We start from the raw sequence: 14,481 nt of genomic DNA on the forward strand, positions 1-14,481 counted from the left end.
CAGAGACTGAAATTTTAAGTTAAATATTTACTCTTTTTGATCCTTTCTTTACTACTACTGACCTTGGATAACCTGGTACGTTAACAATTCCCATGGAAGCAGCAAGAATTTTTGGACACAGAGATGAAATTTACTGTAATATACTGTCAGGTTCCAAAGCAGGTGTTGCTTTATAAGAAGGAATGGTTAGGTGCAAAAAACTGGTTGACAGGGAGTCATTGTTGTTTTTTATGTTCCTATGTACACTACAAATTACGTATGTAATACGATACTACAAACATCTCTCAAGTGAAGAAAAAAAAAAAGGAATACTGTGGAGGACTTCATTTGATCTCACAAACACAGTCATCATCTAGAGTTGGAATAGAGTTTAGCAGATACAAGAATAGTTTGTCAGGACACAGGCAATTGGATGTTTAGAGAATTTGCCCAAGAGCTAAAGTAGGTTTAGACAAAAAACCCTTTCTGTGTCTTTTATGAAGAAATTTCATTCACTAATACAGTATTTACTTACAAGGGAAATAAACCAAGCTTGTAGCTAGCAGCCTTAAGGATACCCAAGTGAAAACAATCCTTCTTTCCTGTAGCAGCCCTAAAAATTCCCTTTGACATTGATTGGACATGGCACCTTGCACAGTAAACAATGCTGCAATTACTTATCTTTTCTTGAAAAACAAACCCAATCCCCTGTGGTATTTTTAAGGTAACCTTAGGCCCAGTCTGGTTACACAGTAATAACTATTTTGTGGGGAAGACTTCGCTTATCAATATTTGAAGGCTGCAGCAGAGGAAACAACCTGATCATGAAAATTTAGACAATTTGGAAGGAATGGGTTTAAGAAAGGGAGATATTGATTCCTTTCCTGGCTTCCAGAAGCTTTCAAAAGAATGAAACAAAAGAATTTTGCAACCAGTAGAAGATATATCTTCTATAAGATTTTGACATTTTTTGGACAATGTATTAAAGAATAACCTGTCACTGCTGCGTGGAACTTCCAAAAAAAGCATATAATTTCTGCTACTTTATTTACATTACCCATTAAGCTTGGCCATTTCAGCGCTTACTAAAAGCATCAGCTGGTGGTGTGGGGGGAAATTGTTTTACACATATCTAAGTTTTAGTCTGTTAAGAGCTTAAGTGATACATCAGCTTCATCTGAACATAATTTTCTTTGAAGCCAAATCTTAAATCCCTGCTGATAGAATCTGAGAGAGAAGTTTGGTCCTTGAGACTATGCATGGTGAGAAAGGCACAAAGGTGAAAAAAGACATGGCAGAAAATCACAGCATCAAAGACAGAGGGTCTGTCACAAAGGATGAGGGTGAGTAGTTGAGAGAAGCAGTCAAGCATTTAGAATAATCAGTGAACAGCTGGAAAGGCCAAGAGGGACCCTGGAAGTCAGGGAGTATTAGAGAGAGTTTAAGTGTGTCAAAGCCCTGCTGCTTCTTGGGATTCACAGGAAAAAAAAAAAGGCATGAGTCAAAATTTTCTCAAATTATTTATAGCTTTAGAGGAGTTTTATTCTCCAAAAATCTCAGAAATCCAGATTTCCCACTGGTACATCTTCTGGATTTTTTTGAATTTGGACCTAAAGGTTGTGCCCATCTGTCCTACAGGAACTATTTCAAAACGGTTCTGGGTCTGCAGACAAATGATCAGTTTTCTGTGTGAGTATAGAAACACTGTCACTGCAATGTCAGGGAGTAGCACTGGGAGGGTGTTCATCCTGAACAGCTGTTCATGCTTGGTGAGTACCCTACAGTGAGAAGCACTCCCCAGCTCCCACAAAACACACCCACAGCAGTAAATTGCACAGCACTTAAGTCACAATTAACTGTCCTCATGCTGTATCCCAGCACTGGTGAAGTTATGTACACTGCACAAATTTATCTGTGTGATAAGCAGACACAGCTTTTTAGTTTTCCAGGCTTCAGAACCAGTAGGAAGAGGGTCATGGACTTCCCAGGCAGTTTCCCACTCTTGCCACAGCAGAATGTACTTTCACCAGGACAGCACTAAGAGAGTACAACTATAACACCCACCCTTTCTGTGGTTCTTAATTTAGAAAAATGTTGCAGTCCTCCTCAGCCAAAATTCAATTTTTGTTGGAGATCAGCACTGCAGTGCTGCAGAAGTCCTCCTAGGAAGCAGAAGATTCAGTAAAAAACGTCACTAGCTACTCATATCTTCTACCTCCGAGTCTTAGGTTTTGAGGTTCATCATTCATAATGAAGGAGTTTAGTGAGATGCATACACTTTTCTCTCTGGAAAATGAAACCAGGAGATATTGATAGAATCGACTCAACTTTAGTGACCAGTGGGGAAATTATTCATAAATGCTCTTCTAAGGTTTTTCTTCATAAATTTTCTGGGAAAAAAAGTATTTGGTATAAATGAACCTTATGTTCTTACAACTTATTCTGCAACAAACTGTTTCCAGCATCGGTTCTGAAATTCTGAGTATTGTTGAAAATATTTATTCCAATAGAAATATTTTCTTCTTCAATCTGACAGTCACTTAATGTTTTCAATCTATTAAATGCAGGCTGTGGAAATTTTATATCAGCTCATATGTTTGTACCATTTTTTCCTTCTGTTTCATTCTCCAGTATATAGGACTGTACACTCTTTGAACTGAATCTCCTTCTGCCTGTCTGCAACAAGTACCATAACTGAAATGCCTGAGCTTGGCCTTTAAAAAACTTAAACAATAACAAAAGAATATTTGCAAAAAGCAAAGATGGAAATAAACCCAGTCTTGCAACATGCTTTATAATATGTTAATTGGTGGCAACTGAAGATTAGTCTGCCCCACTTATTTTCTGAACAAGTTCCTGCTTGTGTCATAAAATTGTTCTCCCTTTGTCTATTAGAGAAAATAGAATTGCCCTCTCTGGCCCCAGTCTTGCGGACAGCTATATCTTGCACTAACAGTTCCATTAACTTCATTTAAACTACCTGAGCAAACTGACTTAGTTGGGTATGCAAGTGACTGAGAAATTGAGACCTTTGTCCTTAGGCAGTTTCAGGATGATTTTTCTTCCCAGATTTTTCTTCTCTCCAAACCTCTCAGTCATTACTGGATCATGCAGCTATTTAACAAAATGGTTTGCATTGCTTATTCTCCAGTCTGTCTAATTTGATGTTGTCACTGCTAATAATTTCTCATATTGTTAAACTTACTTTTGCTGATAGCTGCAGCCATTCTAGAAATTAAAATTATTTAAAAGATGAGCTTTATGTAAAAAGAAATAGCAAATAATTTCTTGGCCTCCTGGATAGAGAAAAACAAGAAAAACATTAAGACAATATCAGAGGACAAAAATATTTAAAAGTTGTTATTATCATTAAGTCTCTTTTTTTTTTCGACAATATTGTTAAAATCAAAAATTTATCCCATGGTTTCTTGAATTTTGAAGACTGATGAGGGATCTTGACAGGATTGATGAGTGGACCCATGTAAACCTCACGAATTTTGACATTGTCAAATGCAAGGTTCTGCCTCTGGACTGGGGCAACCCCCAGTATCAAGCTGAGTGCTGAATGGATTGAGAACATCCCCATAGACGACTTGGGGATACTGGTGGATGAAAATCTGGCCAATACTGATGCAGCCCAGACAGACAGCTGTATCTGGGCTGCATCAAAGGAAGTGAGACCAGCAGACTCAGGGTGGTAACTCTTCCTCTGACCTCAACTGAGGAATCCTCAGAACAAGAATGGCACAGACTTGTGAGAGCAAGTATAGATGAAGGACACAAAAACTGCCAGAAGATTGGAATAGATCTCCTATGAGGAAAGTCTCACAGCTGGGGCTGTTCAGCCTCTGTAAGAAAAGATTATGGAGAGACCTTACTGCGATCTTTACATATACACTGGACAATCATAAGAAAGAATGAGACAGTGTTTTTACCAAGGACTGTAGTGACAGGAAAAGTGGCAACAGTTTTAAATTGAGGGAGGATATATTTATATATATTTAGATAGGAAGAAATATTTTATGACAAGGTGAGGCACTAGAACAGGTTGCCCAGGGAAGCTGGATGACCCATCCCTGCAAGTGTTCACAGCCAGGTTGGATGGGGCATTGAACAGCCTGTTCTAGTGCAATATGCTCCTGTCTATGACAAAGGCATTGGATTACATGGTCTTTGAAAGGCCCTTCCAACCCAAACTGTTCTTTGATTCTGTCATATAGCAATTATTGAAATTATTGTACATAATTTATTATTCTCATTAAGAATTCCTCAGAATTTCTAGAAAATTTACTGAGAAGAAATCCCACAAATATTTAGAACAAAATAGATCAAAATCAATGACTGAAACTATTTTTTGAAACAAAGATAATCTACTTACTTATTTACTATTCTCAAACACATTCAAAGTTCTGAATAAGATAACCATTTTCCTTACTCTGCCATCTACTTGTCTCCATCTTCTGTATTCACAGGACATGTAACCTGCTTTTAAAGGTTCTGAATCCTCTACACAGGGATCAGCAGCACATTGCTAGGGAAAGTTGCAACCAGGAGCACCTATTAGGATCAGGGAGAATGACCTGTTGCACCTGGACAGGAAGGATGGTCACAAATTTTTAACTGATTGCTGAAAGCACTATTGGATCTAGATATGTAGAAACTACAGGTTTTTGGATCAAGGGAGGACATACTATTCTGACCAAAAGCAGATATTTCCATGTATAAACTAGTCACACAAAACTCCTATTATGTTAGTGAAGAAAGAGCCAGCAGAAAAAAATCAAGAGAAAACCCATGTTATTCAAAAGCAGAGATTAAACTATTTTGTAACTGTTTTGTTGTTTGTTTGTTTGTTTACTAACTGGAAAAGGATTCTAATGTGGCTAATTTTGAAATATGACCTTACAGTATAAACATATACAGTTAGATGAGAGAAATTTCATTCATAATGCCTTTGGGGAGAGAGAGAAAGAGGTAAACAGTATTAGGAAAGTAAAAAATTCACAAGAACTTGAGATCTTGGAATGCTAAATTGCCATCAAAGTCTTATTCCAATACCTGGTTTGCATCTCTGGTTATAAAATGGCTGTGTTCAAGAACTACTTCTGCTGTGTTGCCCAGATATATTGGTTTTGTTCTGTTAATGATTAAGCTAAGGAGTATAGAAGATTTCTAATTCTGAAAGACTGTTTCTACATATTGTAGTGTTGCTAAAGCTGCTCATCAGAAATGCTGTAAATCAGGAAAGTATAATAATTCTTTCTGGTTGCATAAAATATACTGAAAAAGATAATTTAAAAAGTAAAATAACCAGTGGAATACCATCAGTTAATCTACCTGTGATTTACTTATGGAATGCTTAGTTTATTTATTTGTTGTATAATGTTGACTAGAAATTATTTTTTTCAAAAAAGGTTGAAAAATTTTGGCATATCAGCACTTGGAATCTAGCAATGCTATTATTAAAGTCTCAGCAAGTCACTACTGCCAATTGCTGCTGGTTGTTTTGAGAACACCATTTGGATAACAAAATCATAATTTTGTAAAATCTATATAATGAGTCTACTCTCTTGCCAGATTTTCAGTTGTCCAGATTTCAAAAATCTTTCTTATGCAATTCTTTTCTGCCAATATGAAATGTATAGACTAGTGGACTGTAAATATGAATTATAATCAGAAAACTTAAATGTATACAAATACAGTGAATTGAATGTTAAAAGAAATGGTTTGGTTCTATAGTAGTTGTATCAATCTATTGTACAACAGATTTATTAAAACACAAGACCATTCCTAACCTTCTCCTCTCTTCTTTTTGAAAGAAAATATTTAGTTGGAGACCTGTCACTAGTGATTTTTCCCAGGCTTCAGTACTGGGTCCAATATTGTTTCAATTATTTCTCAATTTTTGGATGAAGGAGCAGAGACCGTCTCAGCAAGTTTACTGATGATACAAAGCTGAGAGGAATGCCTGATACTCCAGAGGGCTGTGCAGTCCTTCAGAAGGACCAGGACAAGTTGGAGAGACAGGCAGAGAGGAAATTCCTGAAACTCAACAGAGGAAAGCGCAGGGTCCTCCACCTGTTATTTCCTATGCAGGAAATAACCACCTGCACCAGCACAGGCTGGTACTCTGTGGAGAAGGACCTGGGAGTCCTAGTGGACAGCAAGTTCTCCATGAGCCAGCAATGTCCTTATGGCCAAGAAGGCCAATGATGTCCTGGGACAACATTGTCAGCAAGTCTAGAAATGTGATCCTGCTCCTCTACTCAGCCCCGGTGAGGCCACATCTGGAGTGCTGTGTCCAGTTCTGGGCTCCTCAAGAAGAGAGAGACATGGAGCTCCTAGAGCAGGTCCAGGGGAGGGGAACAAAGACATTTAAGGGATTGGAGCATCTCTCTTATGAGGAAAGATTGAGGGAGCTGGGCCTGGTCAGCCTTGAGAAGAGATGGCTAAAAGGGGACCTCATCACTGTTTATCAGTATCTGAAGGAAGGGTATCAAGAGGATATTTCCAGGCTATTCTTGGTGGTGCCAACCAATAGTCAGAAGGCAAAGGGCAGAAACTGATGCACAGGAAGTTCCACCTGAATATAAGGCAGAACTTCTTTACTGTGAGGGTGACTGAGCAATGGAACAGATTGCCTAGAGAGGCTGTGAAGTCTTGCTTGTTTGAGATACTCAAGAACTGTCTGGATATAATCTGGTGCTGTGTGCTCTGGGACGACCTTGCTTGAGCAGGAAAGTTGGATCATATGACCACTGTGGACCCTTTCAGCCTTCCCAGTTCTGTGATTTTGTGAATCTGTTATTCTGTGACTATGACAAGATTTTTCATAAGTGTTATTTCCACAGCAATTTTTAATATTCCAACATCAGTCATATTCAGTGACATTTAATATCAGATAAACATCATCAGGCTCTCAGGAGACCTATGTTCTGTGTCCATAGTGCACTGAATCATGTCAAGAAGTCTCTGATATCTTATTACCAAACACATTGCAGTTCATGGTGTTTTTCAGTGACCTATTGCTAAACAAAGTTGTCAAGAACGCTATTGTTTAATGAATTTGTATACCATTTCCCAAAAAGACGCACTTCTGTCACAGTATAATGTAGCTCTACATAAGTGTCTAGGTGCAAATGCATAGAAAGCTTCAGCTGATATTCTCCTAAGTAAAGGGTAGGCAGGTTCTGAGAGAAAATCACAGAAATTCTTTGTATATTTGGGAAAAGTTATAAATGCAACTCAAATAAAGGCAAGAGAATCAAGTAGCATAAGAGCCATTTTAATCAACTGGGTTTCTCAGTGGTATCAGAATATTTTGCACATGGATATTCTTTTCCATATTATTCCTTTAATTTTTAAATATTCTTAATCACCACATTACTGTTTTGTAGACAACTGCCTATGAAATACATGGAAACATATTTTACCATGCAGTAGTGCATGCTAAGAAAGAAAGACAACTCTACATTTTTTATACTATCTCTATTCTATTTAACACCCATTTTGTTTTGGATTGTTTGAATTAAAATGGGCAAACAATGAGAAAATGTTCACTAAGGAATTATCCACTGGGGTTGAGGGCTAGAGTTAATTTAAAATATCTTTTCCATATTTGGATTCTTTCATTATTACTTGAGAATACTATAAGCTTGAAATAATAATTCTTCCTTATTCAGCTTAAAGTATGTAATGCAGAAAAGACATTGAAAGTTAAAACCACATCTTTTAATTTGTTTGCAGTGTGGACATCCTCTCAGGCAGGGTGAAATAGTCAAAAGAAGATTAAGTACCCCTGTCTTTGAATATTTTATAAACTATTAAAGTAAGAGGCATTATTCTGAGAGGGCATATGAAAAGCAAACAAGTAGAAAACATCTTGCAGAGACTACAGCTGGTTTGGTGGTTTTTTGGTTTTTTTTTTTTTTTTTTTTAATAAGAAAACTGCATTGATTTGTATTCCTTCTGGATTTGTTCTGTTTGAAGAATAAATTGGATCTTGAAACAAAGGCCCTGAAGATTCTAGAATAATACTGTTTCCATCTTGGGGTGCTGAAATAGCCCAAAAGCATACATATAGTCTTTTATACTATTTGAGTTATTAATATAAAATGATATTGTTTCTTTCTCATTTACAAACTTTGACTTAGTGAATATACCACAATGAAGAGGCCTATTCTCAGACAAAACCCTGCTTTTGAATTTGTGCCATTTGACTGAGCTTGCTTTTGATATGCACGACTTTTGCTAGTGTTCCCTATTAAACTTTTATTTTATTGTTACAGACATATTTTCACAGAATCACTTTTAAGTGGAAATGAAAAATTAAAAAAATGCAATGTTATTAATTATTCTCATTACAATTTTTTTAACTTGTGAAAAAATTCCCTGGTATGGAGATATGAAGGGGGAGGTTTCATACATTTATTTCCAATTCTTAATTCAACATTTGGTAAACAAAGCTCAGATTTGAAGGAGTTGAAATCCCTATATGACTACATCAGGTATTATATCAGAGTTCTCTATGTTCTTTTCTTTTTTAGCTTTTCTTATTGACATTTAGAGTCTTAGTATTATTGCATTGTGCTTACATCTGACTCAATTTTCATAAAGCTGGTAGATTGAGTTTGTTGCTTTGTCCGTGATAAAGTATTCGAAAAAATATCAGGTTCTACTTCTTTCATGACTGTGTGCTTTCTGAAACAACCTCAACTATATCACACGTGGGATCTTTAAGGTCCTTTTATACTTACTTTGAGATTTATAGAATCATGAGGTTTTTAAGGTTGGAAGGACTTTAGAATATCTAGTTTTATATCCTCTGTACTAAAGGCAAAGCCCATTTCTTGCAATATTGTTCTTTATCACACCATCTGTAACTAGATTTTACTTATTTGTTATTATTTAATTTGAATATGAAGTTTTAAAAGGGTAACCATTTTTTAACATAAGTAAAAAACCCTGACAGAAAAATGAAAGTAAAGGTTCCAAATAGAATTTAATATAATTTGCTTCAAAATATTTATTCTGTAATATTTTTACACTGTAAAGCTTCTTTCTGTGTACAAATTCGTATTAGAATGTGTAGTTTGTCTTTCTTGCCTACTGTTGACATTTTAACAAGATGATATTTACTGCAACTGCTTGCTTATCACATTAATTTCTAATGTCATCACAATATTTCTTTTGAAAAGCTTTAACACTTTGGAAAGCCACAGACATTTCATCGTCTGAGTGGAGTAAGATATTTCTGAATACAAAATAAACAGTAAACTGACAGTGGTTTCGTATGTGAATTTTTTTCTAGGGTTCAGTTTTTATAACATGTATTTGGTTACTGGTAGGATTATTCTGCCAAATAAAAGTGGTATTACTGAGTTCCATGAACTCCTAATGAACACTTACTATCACCTACTTATCAAAGAATGCTTCTTTTCTGATACATGCCTTCCGTCTAATTTTCTGAGAAATATCCCTAACAATGTTAAGAGGATAGCTTCTGTATTCTAATTCTGACAAAGTTCACTTGTGAATTTTTATTTGCTTTTTGCCAGTGACTTTGACATGTCAGGGACATATTCTACTTATGAATAAATCAGTGAAAAACATTCTGGCCTCTCCATTGGAAGACCAACTTTTGTTTGCTTAGTGCAAGAGTTTAAAAGAGCCAGTTGATATCCAACCCAGAGGCTACAACTCTTCAATTTTTTGCTATAACTGTATAACTATCCTGTTTTGGTTTCTTTCCTTGGACTTAAAACACCACCAGGGATCTGTGCAATTCTTAAGGAAGTTATCTTTTTCACATCACTATGTTAAATTATTTTATGCTTCTCAAATTCAGCTCAGCCTTCCTGAATTAACTGCAAAAGTTGCAGTGTATTGACCCCAGTTAGCAGCTAAAGCCCCACAGAGCAGTCCATACACCACTGCCCCAGCAGGAAGAGGAATAGAAGAACAAAAGTGAGAAAATCTCATGTCTTGACATAATGACAGTTTAAAAGGAAAAGCAAAAGCTGCATGTGCAAGCAAAGCAAAATAAAGAATTCATGGAATAGTTGCCCTGAGAAGACTGGTGTTCAGCCATCTCCAGAAAAGCAGGGCTTCAACACATATTACAGTTTTTTGGGAAGACAAAAGCTATCACTCCAAATACCACTCCTTTCCTCCTTTTCCCCAGCTTTTTTTGTAGAGCTTGATGTCATATGGGATATACCTTTGGTCAGCTGGGGTCAGCTGTTCCATCTGTGTCCCCTCCAAAGTCTGCTAGTTCTCCCTGTCCAGTCCCCTAGCTCAAGAAGCAGAGTGAGAAAAAGGAAGAAAAAACATACCCTCAATGAGTTTTATTGGAGGAGTGGGGGGCACTGTGAGAAGCAAAACCAGCCTTGATTCTGTGCAGCTGCTCAGCAGTAGCAAAAGCACTGGTGTTTTAACAACTTTTGATCATAGATTAGAACCACAGCACCATAGGGGCTTCCATGAAGGAAATCCACTCCATGCCAGCCAGATTCAGCACAAAAATAAATTTCCTTCATGTTTTTATTGGGTCTGATTATTAGGAACTTTGATCCATATCATTCAATCTCCAGTAGAAAACGTAGACTGTAGCTACAACTAACAGATGAGTTTTTAAGCAGTTATTGGCATTTAACTTTGTTGGCCCAAGAAGATTATGGATTTCAGGTCTCACACTTCCAGGCAAGTACTGTTCCCCATCAGTGGTGACCTCCTCTTTCCCTTGCAGAGCTTTTCAGAGATTGATCAGCCCTTCCGTGTTTTTGGATTTGGTTCATGTTCATCTTTCTCTTTACTCTGCATCTGGCAAGCTGAAACGTTTAGGAAACCAACATAATTTTTGTAGGGTTTAGGCTGTGGATTCACAAATACACTTGTGTGTTGCTAGACTGACAAGAAAAAGGTTTTTGCATAGTTTCTCAGTAATCAATTTGTCCAAGACCTGATTTCTGTGTTTTCTCCAGCCTCTGCCTTTCCAGGATCAGAAGCCTTGCCTTTTCAAGTTGTAAATCAGGCTGGGGTTGACGACAGGCTTTTGTTCCTCTTTCTTGAACCAATATGAAACAGGGCAGCAGAAATATGTTGCACATAGCAGAATATTGCACGTCAAAAAAGGCAGAGAAAAGAAAGAACCATTATGCAGTGAAAATAAGGCTGTTTTGTAGCAAATGAACTAATATCAGATGATATTTCAAACTACAGCAACGATACTATTTAGAAATTATATTAATGAGCTCTTGTTATAGAATTCCCAAATTTCCTTACTCTTGTGTAAAAACAACAACAAAAAAAAGAGTCTGACTTGCCTCAGAATTAAATTAATTTTGGTAGGATGAACTACCTAATAAGCTGGAATTGTGAGAGGATATTTTTTCTTTAACTACATATTTTTATTTAAATAATTAGTTCTGAAATACAAATTCAGTTAGAGTTTCTACAGTACCACTGATTTCAGTGTCTTTTTCACAGACTTAAGGGTATCATCAGATTGACTGGTTACCTTACAGGTCTAAAAGAACTTTCTTATACTGACATTTTTTATGTATTTTGTTATTAAGTAGAAAAGCAGAAAAAGGCTGGGAGATAAAAGCCATCCCATTCCGGAGTATCATTAGCCCAAATAAATCCTGTTGCATGTAAATTATCTGAGCAACTCAGAGCAATTAGCTTTTCATTTTAACTTGAGTGTTTTAGTGCAGATTGGTAGCTAATCAAGCTGGGAAATTTTAATAGAGTATGTAAAAAATTGTTTATGAGTAGTACTGTAAACAAGCATTGCAGATAAGTCTGTACCTGCTTTAGTGCTATAATAAAATAAGCAGTGAAATCAGCATTGCATCCATTTAGGTGTAATTGTACAAATTGCTAGCTAATCAGAGTGAGAAAATTGAGCCACAGCTCTGGAGAACAATGCTGGTTGCTATTAACTTGGTGTTTAGCTATGTATTTAAAGCATTTGGAGATGAAGTCTTTTCAAAAAAATAAACATATATTAATTTTGTTGTAAAAAGCATGCCTGATTCTAAGTTGGATTCATTAGTGTAATCAGGAAAAAAAATCCACTGATATTTGTGAAGTTAATTCAAACACAAACTGATGTAGGCAGTATGAGAATCAGCACCATTTATTTTATTGTTTTCTCCTGTGTTAAGCCATAGACATTTCATTAAAATTTGAAACTGGACAAATGCATAAAATTCCCAGAAATAAACAGCTGAGTATATCAAGCCAGCTGTGGTCAGCAGTTCAATGGCTTTTGACATGCACAAGACAGAAGGGACTTAACTGGAGCCATGTAAGCCTGGCTCAAAGGCTTCTGCAGTTTTCAACAAGTTCAAAAAAGCTTGAGAATTCATAATATAGGGAAGGATTGACTTGATGCTTCTTTCCTGTAAATTCTATTTTGTTTAAAGTTTTACATTCTTTAGTGCTGTGCATCAAGTTGTGAACTAGCCAGCCTTCTGAATGCAACCTGATAGTTTTGATCTTTAAGAGCTAAGACACAAAGTAAAGCTCACAGGTATTGATCTGTCAAAAGACATCTAAATACTGCTGTCATTTAGCCATTCCACAGCAGTACTTTTGGAAGGTTCTGTTACTCTACTTACAAATATCTCTGTATGCTTAATACAGATATATCTACTGCATAAAAAGAAATAAGCTAAAAAACATGTAAAAAAAATCTTACAATAACGCATTCATAATGGTGGAATGAACTGCAGTAGGTCACCTAATATTTTAAATATCCCAGACAGGAGCAATGATCCCTCAGTTCTTTCTAACAGATGTTCAGGTCACAAATAAAAAAAAAAAAAACAACAAACCTAATGCGATACCAAAGTCTCATAGGATGCTTAACTAGTATGACCATGAAGAACCTTTTTATTCTAAATGTAAATTTATATATTTCTGAGACTAAAGCCAATTGTTATTTATTCTATGCCTTGTGGTCAAAAATAGAATATTTCCAACAGCAGACTTTTATATTTTTCAAGACTATCTCCATCCACCTAAGTCTTCTTCTGGCTAAACAATTCTAATTTTTTCAAATTTTTCTTACAGGTCATGCTTTCTAGACCTCATATCGACCAATTTTCTAGACCAAGAATTCTCATTGTTCTCCACTATACTCCCTACACCTAATGTTTCTGCCTTGGGGCCTTAGAGGTAATAGAAGGAAAAAAATATGAAATGCACCTTACAGAAAATGCAACTTTCTCTATATTGATGATAATCTCAGGGTGGTGTTTTCTTGCTTTTGTTTTTGGGTTTTTTGGGGGGTTTTGGTTTTTTTTTTTTTTGGTTTGTTTAGTTAGGGTTTCTTTGGCAGCATTTTGACTCATGTTCAGGTCAGGATCTACTACAACCTCTACATGCTTTTATGCAGAACTATTAACTAGGCAGATGTCTTTAAAACAAGATTATGCAAACAACTAATCACTTGAAACTTGCTTGTGCTGAATTTCATGCAATTGTTGGCTCAAATTATTTTTAATTTTCTTCCAATCTTGCAACATACTGGCTACCCATGTTGGCTTAAATTTTATGGAGTGATTAATAAGAACAGTCTGCAGTTATTCTACGAGATTACTGGTGAAAATATTGAATGGTACCTCAATCAAAACAAGAGGAATTTAACTTGACGAAGGAAACAGATGTATATATTGAAGAACATAGATTTTCTTAATATACACAAAGAAATAGGTATAACTGTGTATGTATATTTAATAAAGTTTTTTTGGGTCTTATGTATGAAAATATTAATATTCAATACAAAGATAATTAGTAAAGAACAGAAATACAAGTTGAGTTGGTCTACGTTTCCTCTCTATTTGTATACTTAGTTAAGATTTAGTAAGTCTGACCTTAAGTTACTCACCTCTTCACAATCGCCCCTTCCATTTCATTACTGCCATAGTCTAAATTACTTCAACACCCATTTCCATCTAAGAAATCTGCAGGGAGAAATGCAGTAACAAGGATTGTGTAACACTGTGACATCTACATTATTGTATCAGGCAAAAAGCTGTTAATAAGAACTAGCTAATGATTGGCAATGGAATAATAGATCAGTAATTGTACAGCCTTGGGGTAAGTCAGAGAGAACAAAAAAAAAATGAAGGAAGAAAAGGCTTCTGTCAGTCATCAGACACCATAACAATTCTTTAATTATATTGTGGGCACCATTATAAAGCCAGACTATAGATATACTTTATCAGCTTTACTTTGTAGTAGCCCATCTATATAATCCAAGTCTGTCACTTTTTTAGAAGAAGTCACTCTTTAAATCAAAATTGAATCCCTAATATGTATATATATATACATATAAAACTTTTTTTGTATTAAAAACATCAAAGGGTATATCACATAAGCAAGGAGGAAAATGGACTGCACAAATACAATAATAACATTTCTCTCTGGTAACTGAAGGGAAGTTAGCAGAAATATAACTCAGTCAGTGGATTCCTGTGAATGGCTTAAAAG

This window comes from Passer montanus, unplaced genomic scaffold (assembly GCF_014805655.1).
Source record: "Passer montanus isolate IOZ18808 unplaced genomic scaffold, ASM1480565v1 scaffold11, whole genome shotgun sequence".
Lineage (NCBI taxonomy): Eukaryota > Metazoa > Chordata > Aves > Passeriformes > Passeridae > Passer > Passer montanus.